The 16,194-nt window shown below is 35.7% G+C and overlaps 1 protein-coding gene and 1 pseudogene across 4 annotated transcripts in view; one reads left to right on the forward strand and one right to left on the reverse strand.

Moving 5' to 3' along the window:
* MAGI2 (membrane associated guanylate kinase, WW and PDZ domain containing 2) overlaps positions 1-16,194 on the forward strand; it is a 1,312,199-nt gene that overhangs the window by 236,269 nt on the left and 1,059,736 nt on the right. The gene's annotated exons all lie outside the window — the stretch shown is intronic.
* LOC117012066 (prostaglandin E synthase 3-like) lies at positions 2,507-3,003 on the reverse strand (annotated as a pseudogene).

A 16,194-nucleotide genomic window follows, 5' to 3' on the forward strand; every position in this document is an offset into this window, starting at 1 on the left:
ATCAAACGATGTATAAAACGTCTTGGGTAAGCAGGGATTGTTTCATGAATGCAAGGACAGCTGAATATTTTAAGACCTGAATTCTCCCCCAGCTTTTCCTATCTTGATAAATTGCCCCCTACAGTATATCCATTTGCTGAACCAAAAATCTGAGAGGTATTTATAATTTCTGTATGTCCCTCATCTCCCACATGCAGTTATTCACTAAGCACCGTGTATTCTACTTCCCAGATGGACTTCAAATCTAATTATGTATCCTCTACCCTCACCGTATGCCAGGGAATCCTGATTACTTGACTAGACTACTACAAGAGCTTCTTAACTGGTCTTGCCATTGCCTCTCTTTCTCATGCCCCCCCAATACCTTCCTCACAAAGGAGACAGAGCGAGCTTTTTAAGATATAAATCCCATCAGTTCATTTCCCTGATTAAAGCTGTATATGGCTGCCCACTGCACTTCAAATACAATCCAAACTCCTCACTGTGGCTTGTAAGGCAAATTTATCCCTTCTTCTACCTCCAATAATGCTTCAGCCACGTGCCAGCCTTCTTGTATTTTCCTGGACTCCGAGGATCTCTTTCTTGCCTTAGGGCCTTCACATGGACTTATCTCTCTCCGATGATCGTTTTCAGGGAGGCATTTCCTAATCACTCTGTACAAGTGCAAGTCCCTCACACCCCCAAACTTTGTTATTGCAGCATCCCAGTCCCTTCCTGTATGTTATTCTACATTTATGGTAACATTCTCCTTTTTTAAAAGATTTTTATTAAAACGTAGGTAATATACAATATTATATTAGTTTCAGGTGTACACCATAGTTATTGAACATTTGTATACCTAAAGAAGTGATCCCCATGATAAGTCCAGCAACCACCTGCCGCCTTATCATGCTGTCACAATACTATTGACCATATTCCGCATGCTGTACATCACATCCCCATGGCTTAATTGTTTTACACCTGGAAACCTGAACCTCATATTCCCCTTCACCTTTTCCCTTCTTTTTAAATTTTCAATTACAGTTCAGATTCGATATGATTTTATATTCATCAGGTGTACAGCATAGCGGTTAGGCATTTATATAATTTAAGAAGTGATCCCCCTGACTAGTCTAGTAGCTCCTGGCACTATACATAGCTATTACCATATTATCGACTATATTTCCTTGCTTTACTTTACATCCTCATGACTATTTTGAAGCTATCAATTTGTGCTTCTTAATCCCTTCACCTTTTCAACCCTGCCCCCAAGTCCCCCTCCCATCTATCACCCCAATAAATCTAATATGCATCTGACACCACAGTTATTACAATATTATTGACTATATTCCTTATGCTGTAACCTACATCCCCATGGCTACTGTGTAACAACCAATTTGTACTTTTTTTTTTTTTTTTAGAGGACAACACATTTAGTTTTATTTTAATCAAATCACAACACTTTCTTTTCCAACTGTTGCAAATTGAATCTAATTTTCTATTACAGGTCCACTTTTAAAAGTTTTCCTGTCACATTATAGCATGCCTCTTTTTTCATACAGAGAAATAGTCCCAAATTCTTCCTCAAGTAAAAATAACTCCGTTCCAGTAAATGGTAATACATGAAATTACAGTAAAGTAGACAGAAGACACTTAAAAGGACAACCAAGAAGTCTTCCAACAGTTTATTAGAAAGAATGTAGACATTAAAAAAAAAAAATCCCACTGTCATGAACATAAATTGAGCTTTTCAGCCTGGTACAAGCTGAATCAAAAAAATAAAAAATCCAATAGTGTATTAACATTTTTTCTCTCATTTGCAACACTGACAGTGCAAATACAAATTTGGCCTAAATGTACAGACACTCAAGCCACAATGTACAGCCTTTCTTTGTCCTCCATACTAAGAGATATCGAAGTTTCAGGGTCAAACAATACCAAATGTACAGGCTTCAGAAACCATCTAATTAGGACATTCACTAGTTTTAGCTAAGGTACATCTGGATCACTGACATGTGATCCCTTATGTACAATAATGTGAAGTAAATTTTTAGAAAAATCGAACTTTAGTGGAACAATCCTGATGAATATAACAGGTTACCAGTTTAAGGTATCAACCAATTTGTTTCAGCCAGTTTGAGTCCACGTTCTAAAACCTAAAACTCAGTTATCTTTCTGTAAGGCAAGAGCTTCCTATCACTTTAGTATCTCTGTTATGAAATAAAGGAGACTTAGGTGAAATGTTTTTATCTATCACTACTGCTGTATCAATTGCCTAGGACCTTGAGAGTGTCATTGAATTCTGGGAAATGTTCCTGCATAAGGTTATTGCCTCAGCTGACTTAAAATTGCCCCATACAATGGTCTATCAACCCTTAGTGAAGCCTTTAAGAAGACAAACTGGTTGAAAATAGGTTAAAGGAAGCAAATACAGCATCTGCCTTTAGAGTTATCAACTCAGGAATTCTCAGTTCTGAAATCTGCAGAGAAGTTGTTTTCCTTTCTCAAAATCCAGTGAGTGTATTTCTTACTCCAGATCTGGCATTTTTTCATCATCACTGTCTTGTGAATCATCATCTGCTCCATCTACTTCTGGTAAATCTACATCCTCATCACCACCCATGTTGTTCATCATCTCAGAGAAATGATCCAAAGTAGACATGTCTTCATCTGAATTGTCTTCCCACTCTTTCCAATTATCGAAGTCCACATTAAGCCAATTAAGCTCTGCCCTTTCTTTGGTTAACTTTGGCCATGACTGGCTAGATACTCCTTTTCGTAAACAACATAAAATTGATCAATCCGTTCTTTTATGCTTGGAATCATTTGGATCAATACAGTGAAAAAGATCCATTTCATTTAAATGTTTAAAATTATCATTTCCTCCCAGACAACTGCATGTAAGTTTGGATTTTTCAAAATTTACATTAATATCTTTACTGTCTTCAACAAAGAATTCAATGAAGACATAGTCCCTTTGATCACTTTAGTCCCGTATCACTTTGCAGAAGCAGGCCGTATCATGAACCAGTCAGGGGGATGGGTGAACAGGTGAGTGGGCCTCTCCCGTGGCAGGTGATGGCCAGTCACCTCTTCTCTGGTGGCCACTCCTGTGTTTTCTCCCCAGTGGTCTTGTCTCCCAATTTGTACTTCTTTATCTCTTCCCCTTTTCACCCACCCCCAAACCCCCCTGCTGTCTGGCAATCATCAAAATATTCTCCATATCTATGAGTTCATCTGTTTTGTTTAGATTTCACATAAAAGCAAAATCACACTCCATCTGTCTTTCTTCACTTATTCTTTTCTTTAGATTCCGCAAATAAGTGAGATCATATGGTACTTATGATCTCTGTCTGACTTATTTCACTTAACATAATGTTCTCTAGGTCCATCCATGTTGTTGCAAATGGTAAGATTTCTTTCTTCTTTATGGCTGCGTAATTCTGTCTGACATACTCTACTCAGCACAATACCCTCCAGGTCCATACATGCCATTGCCTTCTCTGGCTGAGCAATATTCCACTGTATATATATACCACCTACTTTTTATCCATTCATCCATCGGTGGGCACTCAGGCTGCCTCCCCATCTTGGCCATTGTAAACAATGCTGCAATGAACATATGGATGCACATATCCCTTCAACATAGTGTTTTGGATTTTTTCAGATAAACACCCAGAAGTGGGATTACTGGATCCTTCTTTGTCTCTTGCAATAGCCTTTGTTTTAAAGTCTATTTTGCCTGGTATAAATATTGCTACCCCAGCTTTTTTGTTTGTTCGTTTCCATTTTCATGAAATATCATTTTCCATCCTTTACTTTCAGTCTATGTGTGTCTTTCAATCTGAAGTGAGTCTCTTGTAGGTAGCATATGTAAAGGTTTTGTTTTCTTACCCATTCAGCCACCCCATCTTTAATTGAAGCATTTAATTCATTTACATTTAAAGTAATTGTTGATATATATATACTTATTGCCATATTATTATTCATATTTTTTGTGTTGTTTTTTTTTTTTTTTTCCTTCTTCAAAAAGAAGTCCCTTCAACTTCTTGTAATACTGGTTTGGCGGTGATAAACTCTTTCAGCTTTTTCTTGTCTGAGAAGCTTTTTATCTCTCCTTCAAGGCTAAATGATAGCTTTGCCAGGTAGAGTAATCTTGGTTGTATGTCATTGCTTTTCATCATGTTGAATATTTTGTGCCAGTCCCTTCTGGCCTGCAAAGCTTCTGTTGAGAAATCAGCTGACAATCTTATGGGAGCTCCCTTGTAGGTAATTGCTTTTCTCTTACTGCTTTTAACATCCTCTCTTTGTCTTTAACCCTGGCATTTTAATTATGTTTCTTGGATTGAGCCTCTTTGGGTTCATCTTTTTTGGGATTCTCAGTGTATCCTGGGCTTGCATGTCTATTTTCTTCACCAGGTTAGGGAAGTTTTCAGTCATTACTTCTTCAAATAGATTTTCAATCCCTTGATTTCTCTCTTTTCCTTCTGGTACCACTATGATGCAAGTGTTATTACACTTGATGTTGTCTCAGAGGCCTTTTAAACTGCCCTCATTTTTTTTTTTTAATTCTTTTTGCTTTTCCCTTTTCCCATTGGATGTTTTCTGCTACATTGTCTTCCAAATAGCTGATTCGATCTTGTTCTTCATCTAGTCTGCTGGTGACTCCTTCTAGTGCATTCTTCGTTTCAGTTATTGTGTTTTTCACTTCTAACTGGTTCTTTTTTATGTTTTCTATCTCCATTTTTGTTTCCTATCTCTTTGTTGAAGTTCTTCCTGAGATTATTGAGCATCCTTATAACCAGTGGTTTGAACTCTGTCTGTTAGATTGTCTCCATGTTATTTTTTGTTCTTTTTCTGTAGCTGTGTTTTGTTTTACTTTTTGTTTTGTTTTGTTTTTTATTTGGGATCTGTTTCTTTGTCTCCCTGTTTTGGCTGCCTCCCTGTGTTTGTTTCTATGTATTAGGTAGGGCTGCTATGCCTTCCAATCTTGGTAGATTGGCCTTATGTAGTAGGTGTCCTCTGTGACCCAGTGGCAATCTCCCTGGTCACCAGAGCTGCATTTTCCAGATGTGTCCCTTGTGGGGGTTTTGTGTGCCCGCCTGTTGTAATTAAACCTTGATTGCTGTTTGCAAGTCAATTAGAGGGATTCACACTCAGGATGATTGATTGTGAGTACTGACCATGACTACATTGGAGGAGCTGTTGTGCAGGAGCTGACCCTACAGAGCAGGGTTTGCTGCAGCAGGGCTCTGATGTCTGCCCAGTCTGTCCATAGGTTGTGTCATCTTTGGAGGTGACTAGGTGATGCTCCAGCTCAGTCTGAAGCTGGCCACTGAGAATGCTAGCCCCAGGGCCTCTTGGGAGAAGGCCCACTGCAAGCCAAGTCCAGAAACAGCCTGTGCCCTACCTGCGGCCACCTGGCATGAACCACAGAGCACTGGGCTTGGATGTGCCTAGAGACTCCAAGCTGTGATTCAAGGCCACCTGCCACTAGTGCTGATTTTAGGGCTGCTCAGCAAGAGGTACTGGACATGCTGAAGCCAGATCCTGCTTGTTTGGGTTTTGTGCAACTTTGAGAGATTTTAGGAAAGTCCAATGCATGATCCAAACCAGACAGTTTAAAAGGAAAAGCCACTGGGAGCAGCTTGGGTTTGCCCAAAAGTTGGGTGGGGCAGGGTCTCAGGGAATCAGGGGAACGAACTGTGTTAGCCAGGTTAATGGTGACTCACATATGCAGCTGCCTGGGTCTGCATGCTGGGAGGGGAAGGGCTCAACAAAGAAGTAATGGCTTTCACCAGCTCCTCCCTCCATGAGAAACTACCCCGCCAGCCCTTATCCTGGAGCCAAACAACTCAGTTTCTCCCTGTATGTCCTTGATGTCTTTTGAGCTGCTGCCCCAGTGCTGGAGCTCAGAATGAGTGAGTCTGTCAGCGAGTAAGTTCATGTGTGGGCCCTTTAAGAGGAATGCCTGGAGCTGCAGCCACTTTCTATCTCGCTGAACCAAAATTTCTTCTGGTTTTCACAACCAGAAGTTAAGGGGACTTCTCTCCCCAATGTTGGAACCCTGGGCTAGGAGGCCTGTGTAGGGCTAGGATCCCTTACAGCCAAGATATCCTTCCCCATTCTTAATGGTCACACACGGATGTGAGACCAGCCCAGTCCATGTCTCTGTCCCTCCTACCAGTCTCAAGGTGGCTTCTTCTCTGTGTCCATAATTGTCGGGCTTTGGTTCAGCTAGACTTCAGGTAATGTTCAATGATGGTTGTCCTGCAGCAAGATATGTATTTCTTTGTATATTTGTTTTGTGTCTGTCCCCTACTGGGTTACAAACTCTGTGAAGGCAGAGTCTATGTCTTTTTGATTCATCTTTATAAAGGCAGCATCATGTTCATTTAATTCAACAAATTTGTTGAATACATAAGATGTGCTATTTTAAGTTCTTGATATACAGCAGTGAATAAAACAGATAAAAATACTTGCCCTCATGGAACTTATGGTAGTTGTGGGAAACCGACAAGAAATAGATAATGAGGTAAAATTTAAAGTATGTCAGATGGTGGTACGTGTTTGGTAGAAAAAAATAAAATAAGGCACAGAAAAACCAAAGGAAATGGTGGGTATGTACAGGGTTTACTACTTTAAATGGGGGTGTGGCAGGGAAGGTCTCAATTTATAATATTAATAGATGAAAGGTTTATAATAATATATATTTAACATATTGAAAATAATGTTAATTTATGTATAATTAATATAATGCATGTTATGTATTATAGAAATGTGTTAGATTGATATAATATATATAATTATAGATTAATACCTATAACATTAATCAGTTAAAAACATCCTATGTACAGAAAAGAGATATTTGATAAATTCAACATCTCGTCACCATAAAATATCTGTATAACGTAGGACTGAAAAGATACTTTTAAAATATTTTTTAAGATTTTTAGCACAAATCATCAGAATCACGCATTCCCTTAGAGTTCCAATCAAGTCAGAAGTTAGAAATGCCAACCAAATACATTTACTATTGACCTGGAAATGCTAAACAATATAATTAGGAAAACAAACAAAAGGATGAAATAAAAGCAAAAGGCATACATACTGGAAAAGTGGAGTGAAAATTATTTTCATATAATGTAATTATATTCATGGAAACCATTATACCCAACTAATAACATGTTAGAACTTATAAGTTTCCAGTTAAAACATGAGACGTAAAAAACTAGAAACATTCTGTTGGGAGAATACCATTCACAATAGCAAGAAAAAAACAACGTAGTTCGGATTTGATTTTTAAATAAATTTCAGGAAATGATTTTACTGAAACATATTTTTCAGAACTTGAATAATTTGAGACATGTCATCACCATATGTAGAAGACCCAATCATTGAAAATATGTCAACTCTTTCAAATTATTCTATAAATTAACATAACCCAAATCAAAGCCAAAATGAAATTTATGGGAAAGTAACAAAATAAATTTAAGGTTTCTGTGGAAAAAATAAAGTATCAGATTAGTCAGTAAAATATGAAAACAAAAAAGAGGAATTTGCCCTACTCAGAATTAAAATATATTACTATTCCACAAAACTCAAAGCAAAGTAATGCTGGTGAAGAAATCAACAGAGAATGCAGTGGAACGAATTAAGAATTCAGAATTATAATTACACATGTGTGGAAGGGACTATAGTATGTAAAAAAGTTGTTATTTTTAATCAGTAGAGAAAGTTTGTGCCTTATTTTTTAAAAATATCATTTTTTACTTAATAACTATTAAAGAGCAAAGTAAGTGCTTCACAGATCAAAATTATTCCAGATCAAGTAAGAATTTAATTGTTTTAAAAGTGAGAAAAGCATGCTAATGTATGTTAGCATGTAACTTGTAATATTTATATAATTGCAGAGCAAATACTATAGGCAGAAAACACAAAAGAATTGATAAAATTTGTCTTCAAAGACATTAGAAACTTTAGAATGGTACACCAAGCACATACCTAAACCAAAAAGCTTCAGTTGTTATAAAGTGTAATATATATGAAAAAATTATTAATATTACTAATTTTAATTGGCTATTAAGAGAATGACCAAACAAGACTGTGAGAAATCAAAATTAAGAAAACAAACTGATCCAAAAATGAGCAAAAGATAGGAACATACACTTCACCAAAGAAGATACACAAATGGCAAATAAGTACATAAAAAATGATTAACATCATGTCATCAATGAATTGAAAACTGATACAATGACTAGACAGCACTGAACACCTATTAGAATTCTGGCAAGGATATGGAGCAACAGGAACTCTCGCTCACTGCTGGTGGAAATGCAAAATGGTACAGACAGACGGATTGAAAGTTAATGTGGCAGTTTCTTAACAAGCTTAATATAGTCATGCTAACTCGAGCAATTGTGTTCCTTGGTATTTATTGAAATGAAGTGAAAACTTATATTCACACAAAAACCTGAATACAAACGTTTATAACCACTTTATTAATTATTGCAAAAAACTGGAAACAGCCAAAATGTCCTTCAATAGGTGAAAGTATGAACAAACTGTGGTATACCTATACAATGGAATATTATTCAACGCTAAGAAGAAATGAGCTATCAAGCCATGAAAAGGCATGGAGGAAACTGAAATGCATATTGCTAAGTGAAAAAGCCAATCTGAAAATGATTCCAAGTATATGACAAACTGGAAAAGACAAAACTGTGGAGACAGTAAAAAGATCAGTGGTTTCTGCAGGGGATGGCAGGGGGAGGTGAGTAGGTCGAGTACAGAGTATTTTGGGAGCAGTGAAATTATCCTGTATGATACCATAATGATGGATAAATCGCATTTTATGTTTTTCAAAATCCATAGAACTGTACAACACAAAGAGTCAACTCTAATATAAACTATAGTCTTTAATAAATAATGTATCAATATTAGTACATCAGTTGTAACAAGTCTACCACATTGCAAAATGTTAGTAATAGGGAAACTAAGTGGTGGGGAAAGAAAAGAAGTGTATGAGAACTCTATATTTTCTGCTTAACTTTTCTGTACACCTAAAAATATTCCAAAATAATAAAGAATTTTTTTTACATGGGCTAAAAGCACATACAGGAAATTTACTAAAAAAGTAAGTGTCCCAAACATTTAGTGACACATTTGTTCCCACTAATAATCCAAGAAATGAACATTGAAATAAGAGTAGAGTACCTTTTTTTTTGTCTATCAATATAGCAAAGATTAACAGGAATGAGGCTCCCGGGATTATCTTTGTTTTGAGGAAATAAACCCTTTGCTGTACAGCCTGCGGAACTGTATCGGGACAAACTTTCTATATAGCTATTTGTCAAAATATATCAAATTACTAAAATAAAAATATCTACTTCTTTGACCTAATGATCCCAAATCTGTGCATTTATATCAAGGAAACAGATAAATTAGTAAATGCACACCTACCATGTTATTCATCGTAGTTTATTATAGAAACAAAATTACAAACAATGAAAGTCCAATAAAAAGGGATTGATTAAATATATTATGTGCATACATATGAGTATTTAAAATTATCTAAGTCCATAGGTAATACCATGGAAAGGTGTTTGTTACATTGTATTTAGAGCGAAAAGCACGTTACAGAGGCTTGTTATTGTTTTAAATAATATACACACATACGGAAAAGTCTGGGAGACCACAAACCAGTAATAGCTGTGGCTGGATCGTAGGATATTTGTCACTTTAATTTTTTCCTTTATATTTATATTTAATTTCTGTTCTTTATGAACTGTTAATACATTGCTTATATAAACTTTAAACTATATAAACCTCTTACAAAAGAAAGGTGATAATTCTGACAAGCTAAAATAGAATATTAGCACTTCTTAGATCTGAGAAGGGACCTCAGAGATTGTTTATTAGATCCTCATTATCTAACAGCTCAGGAATCAAATGCTTTAGTGAAGTGAATTCCCCAAATTGAATTATAGGCAGAACTGGTGTCTTGTGAATCTCAATGCAGAATTCTTTCACAGCACAGTGGCAATCTCCAAATAATGCTTTTAGTAGAAGTGCCTTCTAAAATATTATGTGTGTGTATTCATTAAACAAAAACATGCTAATCTCTTTACATGACTTATTTGTTTTCTATACATTTAGGTCTTCTGAATCTCAATCCTATATATTTTTTTCTCCATGGAACAATCGCAATCTAAAGACTCCTTTGTAGGAAAGAATAGAACAACTATATACGTCTGTCTGTGATACACACCATGCAAATCTTACTTGCATGTTTTTCTTTTCTTTTCTCTTATATAAATTTGTTGTCATATATATAGTTCAACCATAAATCTTTTAACATTGTCAGTAAAGTGGAGATATTTTCTATTTCCACCTAAGCGAAAACACATTTCATATCTATCAGCTCCTTTGATCTTTAGAGTAATCAAGATCTAAAATACTGTACCTATAGCCAATAAATTGTTGCAGAGAAAAAATATGTTGCGGAGAATTAGAGATGTGTCTTCTAATTCCATATACACCAACGTATGGTGCAGTTTCTCGGAGGTTCATTTCTAAATATAAATTGTAGATGGATGGGGGATAAAGACAGGCTAGTAATGGATATTAAATTTGGTGGTATTTTTCCTTATACAGACTGGTCTGATTTCTTAATAGCTCAACTCTAGATAGTGCCAAAATAGAAAGAGAAATGATCATCAACACACTACTTTTTAGATAAATGTAAAGCAAGTGTTTATAAATTTTGCTTTTTTGAAAAAGAATCAGAAGGTTAAATATAATTATATTATTAGAATTAAAGTAATACTGCTACCTATATTAAAATTTCATAACTATAATTTATAAATTTTAAAGTCATTACAATGTTTTATTCATTAGGTTGAAAATCAAAGAGGGCAGATCAGATCAGCTCTTTTAAAATACCTCTTGCACTGATGGCCCATATCTTACTCTCATTTATGCCACCAATTTCCCATAAGTAAATGCTTAAGAGTCTCCTCTGAATACTTAAATTCCATTCTAATTGTAATCGCTTCCAACTATTAACATTTGTCTTGGGAGGAATTACTGCTTCTTTAGAGCAAATATGGTCTCAGTCCTTTTAATATAATGGTAAGAGTATTCTTAAGAACATCATATTTCAAAATATTTAGGTGTTTAGTATGGAGTGAACTAAATATCTAGATGATTTACTAGATTATCTAGATAATCACATATCATTTGACATATTAGAGATTCTGGTGTCATATATTCATATTTTTCAAAACTATATTGGGGGTTAAGTATTTGGTCCCAAGTAGAGCTGACCTCTGAAATATTTGAGAAATAAATGGCAAAATGATGTAATCCTGTATGTTTATGTTTGGCTTTGTATGTTCATACTATATGTATATACTATGTGTTTGTGTGTGTGTGTGTGTGTGTGTGTGTGTATGTATATGTATACTTCTTAATATTGTTGGTTTTCTAAGACAAGAAAATTCATAATCAAAAAAGAGGTAAAATTACAACAATTTGGACCTGACATTTCTATAAAAAAGCATTATTTAGGTAGTACATGTACTTTGTTTTAAGGTACCGGCTTATGTCTCAGCAGTTAGTTGTCACTGTGAATTCAGGCCTGATCATTTTAATTTTGTCACCTTTTAGCCTCCAGTAGTGTTTCTCAGTCCCTATTGGCTTAGAAAGGTTTCCATTAGCAGGGTTCTCTTTCTCATTTAAGAAGAACCCATAATATTATCCTGATTATCTTCAAAATGCCTGTCCTTGAGCATGTTTCAATGAAATGTGGTCTTTTGCACGTATTTACCTATTATCACAGTCATCATATATAATATTCATCTTTTGTTAAAGGCAGACTTGTTTTCTGCGAAGTGGAATGGTGTTGTCTAAATGGAAATTGATTCATTCATTCATTAATTGACTCACTTAGCAAACACCATTGAATACCAGCTATATAATAACCATGTTGTTGGTACAAAAATGATTGATCTGGAAACTACCCTCCACAAGCTCCAAATATAAAGAAAGATGGAGTGGGTGACAGTATTGATGGAACGATATTGACAACCGTTGTTGATCATTATTAAGTATGGGTGATGGGTGCATGATAGTTCACTATACTATTCTCTCCTTTTTGAATATGTTGAAAAATGTTCCATGATAAACAAGTTTTTATTTTTGCTTTTTAAAAAATAAAACTCCCTTATCAAGGTTTAGTCTATTCAACTGTGTATGTGTATCCCATTCCCCTAAAAAGAAACCACTGAACCTTAGTTTGTTTTTCCTTTGAACCTTACTGTATCTGAAAATGTCAGACCCATTATTCATAATTTAACCATTTGTCCCCAGCATCGGTTTTTAAAATTCCATACTCTGAAAAGGTAACAGAGAATAATATCTACTTTTCTCCAAATTTAGGATTAAAAATGAGGTTAGAAAGTTGGCTGTGTTGCTGTCGTCTCCAGAATCACCTCCCTTCCTCAGTGTCTAGGCCATTAGTTTTGTCATTTGGTTATGTCTGTTCCCTTAGTGAACTGATACTATTAATTTTGTTACCATACTTTCCTCTTTTTTTGTTCATTTTGTTATATTTTGGAGAAAAGATATTCTGAGTTGCACCTTTATTTCTGCATCTTAAGTCAGACCAGTCCTCAATTTTTATTTCCTTAAAGAACAAAAGGAAAGAAAAAAATTATCTGGGAATATACAACAAAGAGAATACCTTAAATTTTGCTATAACCAAAATATCCATAAGTGTCCCCATTTAATTGCATTCAAGTTTGCAAATACTATGAAGAACTTATTGTATTTTATGGCTCCTTTACAAGTAATTTTTCCAATAGCTGACCTCCAGTAGAGGTCAGCCTCCCATCTGCTTTTCTCATACATATGCTAAAAATGGCTGCATTTATGTACATTTTTATTACCTATTACCCTGTAATAACAGATTACTACTATAAACTGAAAATAGCGAAATAAATGAATCAGATATTTTAGTTTTTCAAAATTACATGAAAGCTCTTCAAAAGAACTATTTTAGGAAAATAAAAAGTCAAGCTTTGGACTGGGAGAAAATATTTGCAACAAACACCAGGGGTGCCAAAAAAATGTATACACATGACTTGTATTCATCTTTGTTATTGGGCACCCTCTGTGTATCTGATAAAAGACCCAGAATATTTAAAATACCTGATAAATATTCTGATACCCAGACTGTTTAAAATATCTCTAATTTCAGTAATAAGAAAACAAACAAATTTTTAAAAAATTGTCAGTATATTTGCAGAGACGCTTCAACAAAGGGAACAAAGGGCTCAAGGGAATTTTTGCAGATGATGGAACTGGTTTATATTTTGACTGTGGTGATTACATAACTGCATGCTCATCAACATACATAGAATTATTTACCTAGAAACTATGAATTTTACTATATGTAAATTATACCTCAGTAAACAGAAAAACTGAAGGAAAAATACGTTTTCAGACCAAAAAATGGTGTGAAAGATAAAAATATCACCCCAGTATTTTAAATGTTAACTAACTAAATCATCAACACAGTGATAGGCTAATCTTAGACCTACAAACGCAGACTTAATCAAGTTTGAATGCCTTGTCTTAAATCGAGTTCTCTGAAAACATATTGTGAGACATAAAATTACGTGCAGACCGTATATTGGGAATGTCCTTGGGAAACACCTGTAAGGACATGAGGGTGGTAGAATTAAATGGCGGAGAAGCTACCCACAGGGGCGGTGACTGAGACCTGAGTGGAGCCTACAGAGTGCTGTGCAGAGCAGACGGCCCTTCGGAGCTCCTAAAGTGAGGTAAGAAGGCTGGGCCAGTGCAGCCCTCATTGGTCACAGGCTGTCTTTGGTCACAGGCTGTCTTTGGTCACAGGCTGCAACCCAGGAAGGGGCCAGAGGCAATTCCTAGTGAGGGACTCAACAACTGTTCCATTAAGCGTGCACATTCCCAGCACCTAGGGAATGGGTATGTCCATCCTGAAAATGGGGTCGGGCTGAGCATCTCAGAATCTATCACATGTCTATGTTTGAAACTTCTAGTGGCATATTATTTTTTTAAATAGTTTTAAAAACAAAATTTTAAATCTACTTTCATGAATATGCATATACAAGGATATATATTGCAATATTGATTTGAAAACAACCTAAATGTCCCTTAATAGAGAACTAAACTATCGTACATTAATAAAATAGAGTATCATGAAACTATTAGAAAGTATCAGGACTGTTTCTGAGTACGAGGTAAAAACCTTCAGGACAATAGCATTATGTGGAAAAAGAAGCAAGGATAGAGCAGTGCCGATAGTGTTCTGCCTTTCGTTCCCAAGTGGGTGGGGTGGGACAGTATCCATTTTTATTTGCTAGTGATTGCCGAAAGGCACTCTGAAAGAATCCACGGGAGATCAAAGTGACTGTGCGGGCTGGGTTTGGATGGAGATAGTGTGAACTTGTCTCTTTGGGTCACGGAGAAGAAGGAAACCTTTTATTATTTAAAAAATTTTCAAACGTGGGGGTATTATCTATTCAAATAATTTAACTATATAAATTTGAAAATTATTAATATAAGCATTCACTCGGGGAAAAAAACTAACAAAAACCTTCCATTGGCCACTATCAATGTCAGAATAGCATCATGAACCAAAGCCATCATCATGTTTGCCTAGAAAATCACAGCCACACTGTGCTACCGTGTTTCCCCGAAAATAAGACCGGGTCTTATATTAATTTTTGCACCAAAAGACGCCTTAGGGCTTATGTTCAGGGCATGTCATCCTGAAAAATCATGCTAGGGCTTATTTTCCAGGTAGGTCTTATTTTCGGGGAAACACAGCATCTGTTCTCCCTGCTCTTATTACTGCTTGCAATTTATTTTCAACACAGCTGTCAAAGAGGGACTTTATAAAAAGAGATCCGATCATATTATTCCTTCACTCAAATCCTCCATTGGCTTCTCATCCTCCTGAGTCTAAAAGCAGAGATCCTTGCAACCACCTACGAGGCCCCACGGGATCTCAGTCCACTTGCCCCATCCTTTCTCAACCCTCTCATTCTTTACCCTCTGATGTCATCTCCTACTACTCTGCCCTCTCTCACTCTGGCCCAGTCACACTGGCCTCCTTCCTCTTATCACAGCAAGACACATGCCCCTCCCTCAGGACCTTTGCACTTTTCCTCCCCCGGAATACTCTTTTCTCACATACTGTTTAGTTCATAATTTCATAGTTATTTAACTTTCAGAAAAAGATTTCTCTCCTATGTAGGGACCCTGGGTTTGTCTATAAGAAAGAAAAAAAAAGTGATGCTTTGTCTTGTGTTGAATGTAATTTATGGATAACCTTTTCTATATTATTTTGAAAATGAGTTGCAGAGAGCCATGTCAGTGCTTTTACTTGCCATGTGTTATAAAAATTTTGGATTTTATACCTTTAATTATACCAAACCTGCTTTATAAAAGTGATTCTTAATATTTTTACACTTATCTAAATATATTTTCCAATCTTTCATCTGGATACAGTTACTCTATCTATAGTACTTCTGTTATACCCAACATTTTCCTAGACCTTAATTCCATGTCATCAGTGCTTGAAAGTGTCTGCTATTTTCACTAACTGATAATGATTCCCTTAGTATTATGTGCCGTAATCTCAGTATTAGTTCAGCTCATAAGAAGAAGTCAAGTAAGCTTCCTTCTAACTAGTACAGAGATACAAGTACACAAACAAGAGAGAAATTAAGTGTAAACAATCAAGTCCAATAATGTAGGACTTTTAGGATCTTATTTTCACAAAGAAACAGCCATCACTTTTAAGAAGTGATTTAAAGGCTGGCTCAGATTTAGAGAGAGAAGCTACATTCAGCAGTTGATTATCTTTATCTTTTGGGAAGAATTTTTTTTTTTTTTTTTTTTTTTTTTTTTTACTTTTTAAATTAAATTTTTTTTTATTATTTTTATTTTTTTTTTAATTTATTGGGGTGACAATTGTTAGTAGAATTACATAGATTTCAGTTGTGCAATTCTGAATCACATCATCCATAAATCACACTGTGTGTTCACCACCCAGAGTCAGCTCCCCTTCCATCACCGTACATTTGATCCCCCTCACCCTCATCCCCCCCCCCCCAATCCCCTTACGCTCTGGTAACCACCAAATTACGTTCCCCAGATTAA

Source organism: Rhinolophus ferrumequinum, chromosome 20 (genome assembly GCF_004115265.2).
Source record: "Rhinolophus ferrumequinum isolate MPI-CBG mRhiFer1 chromosome 20, mRhiFer1_v1.p, whole genome shotgun sequence".
NCBI lineage: Eukaryota > Metazoa > Chordata > Mammalia > Chiroptera > Rhinolophidae > Rhinolophus > Rhinolophus ferrumequinum.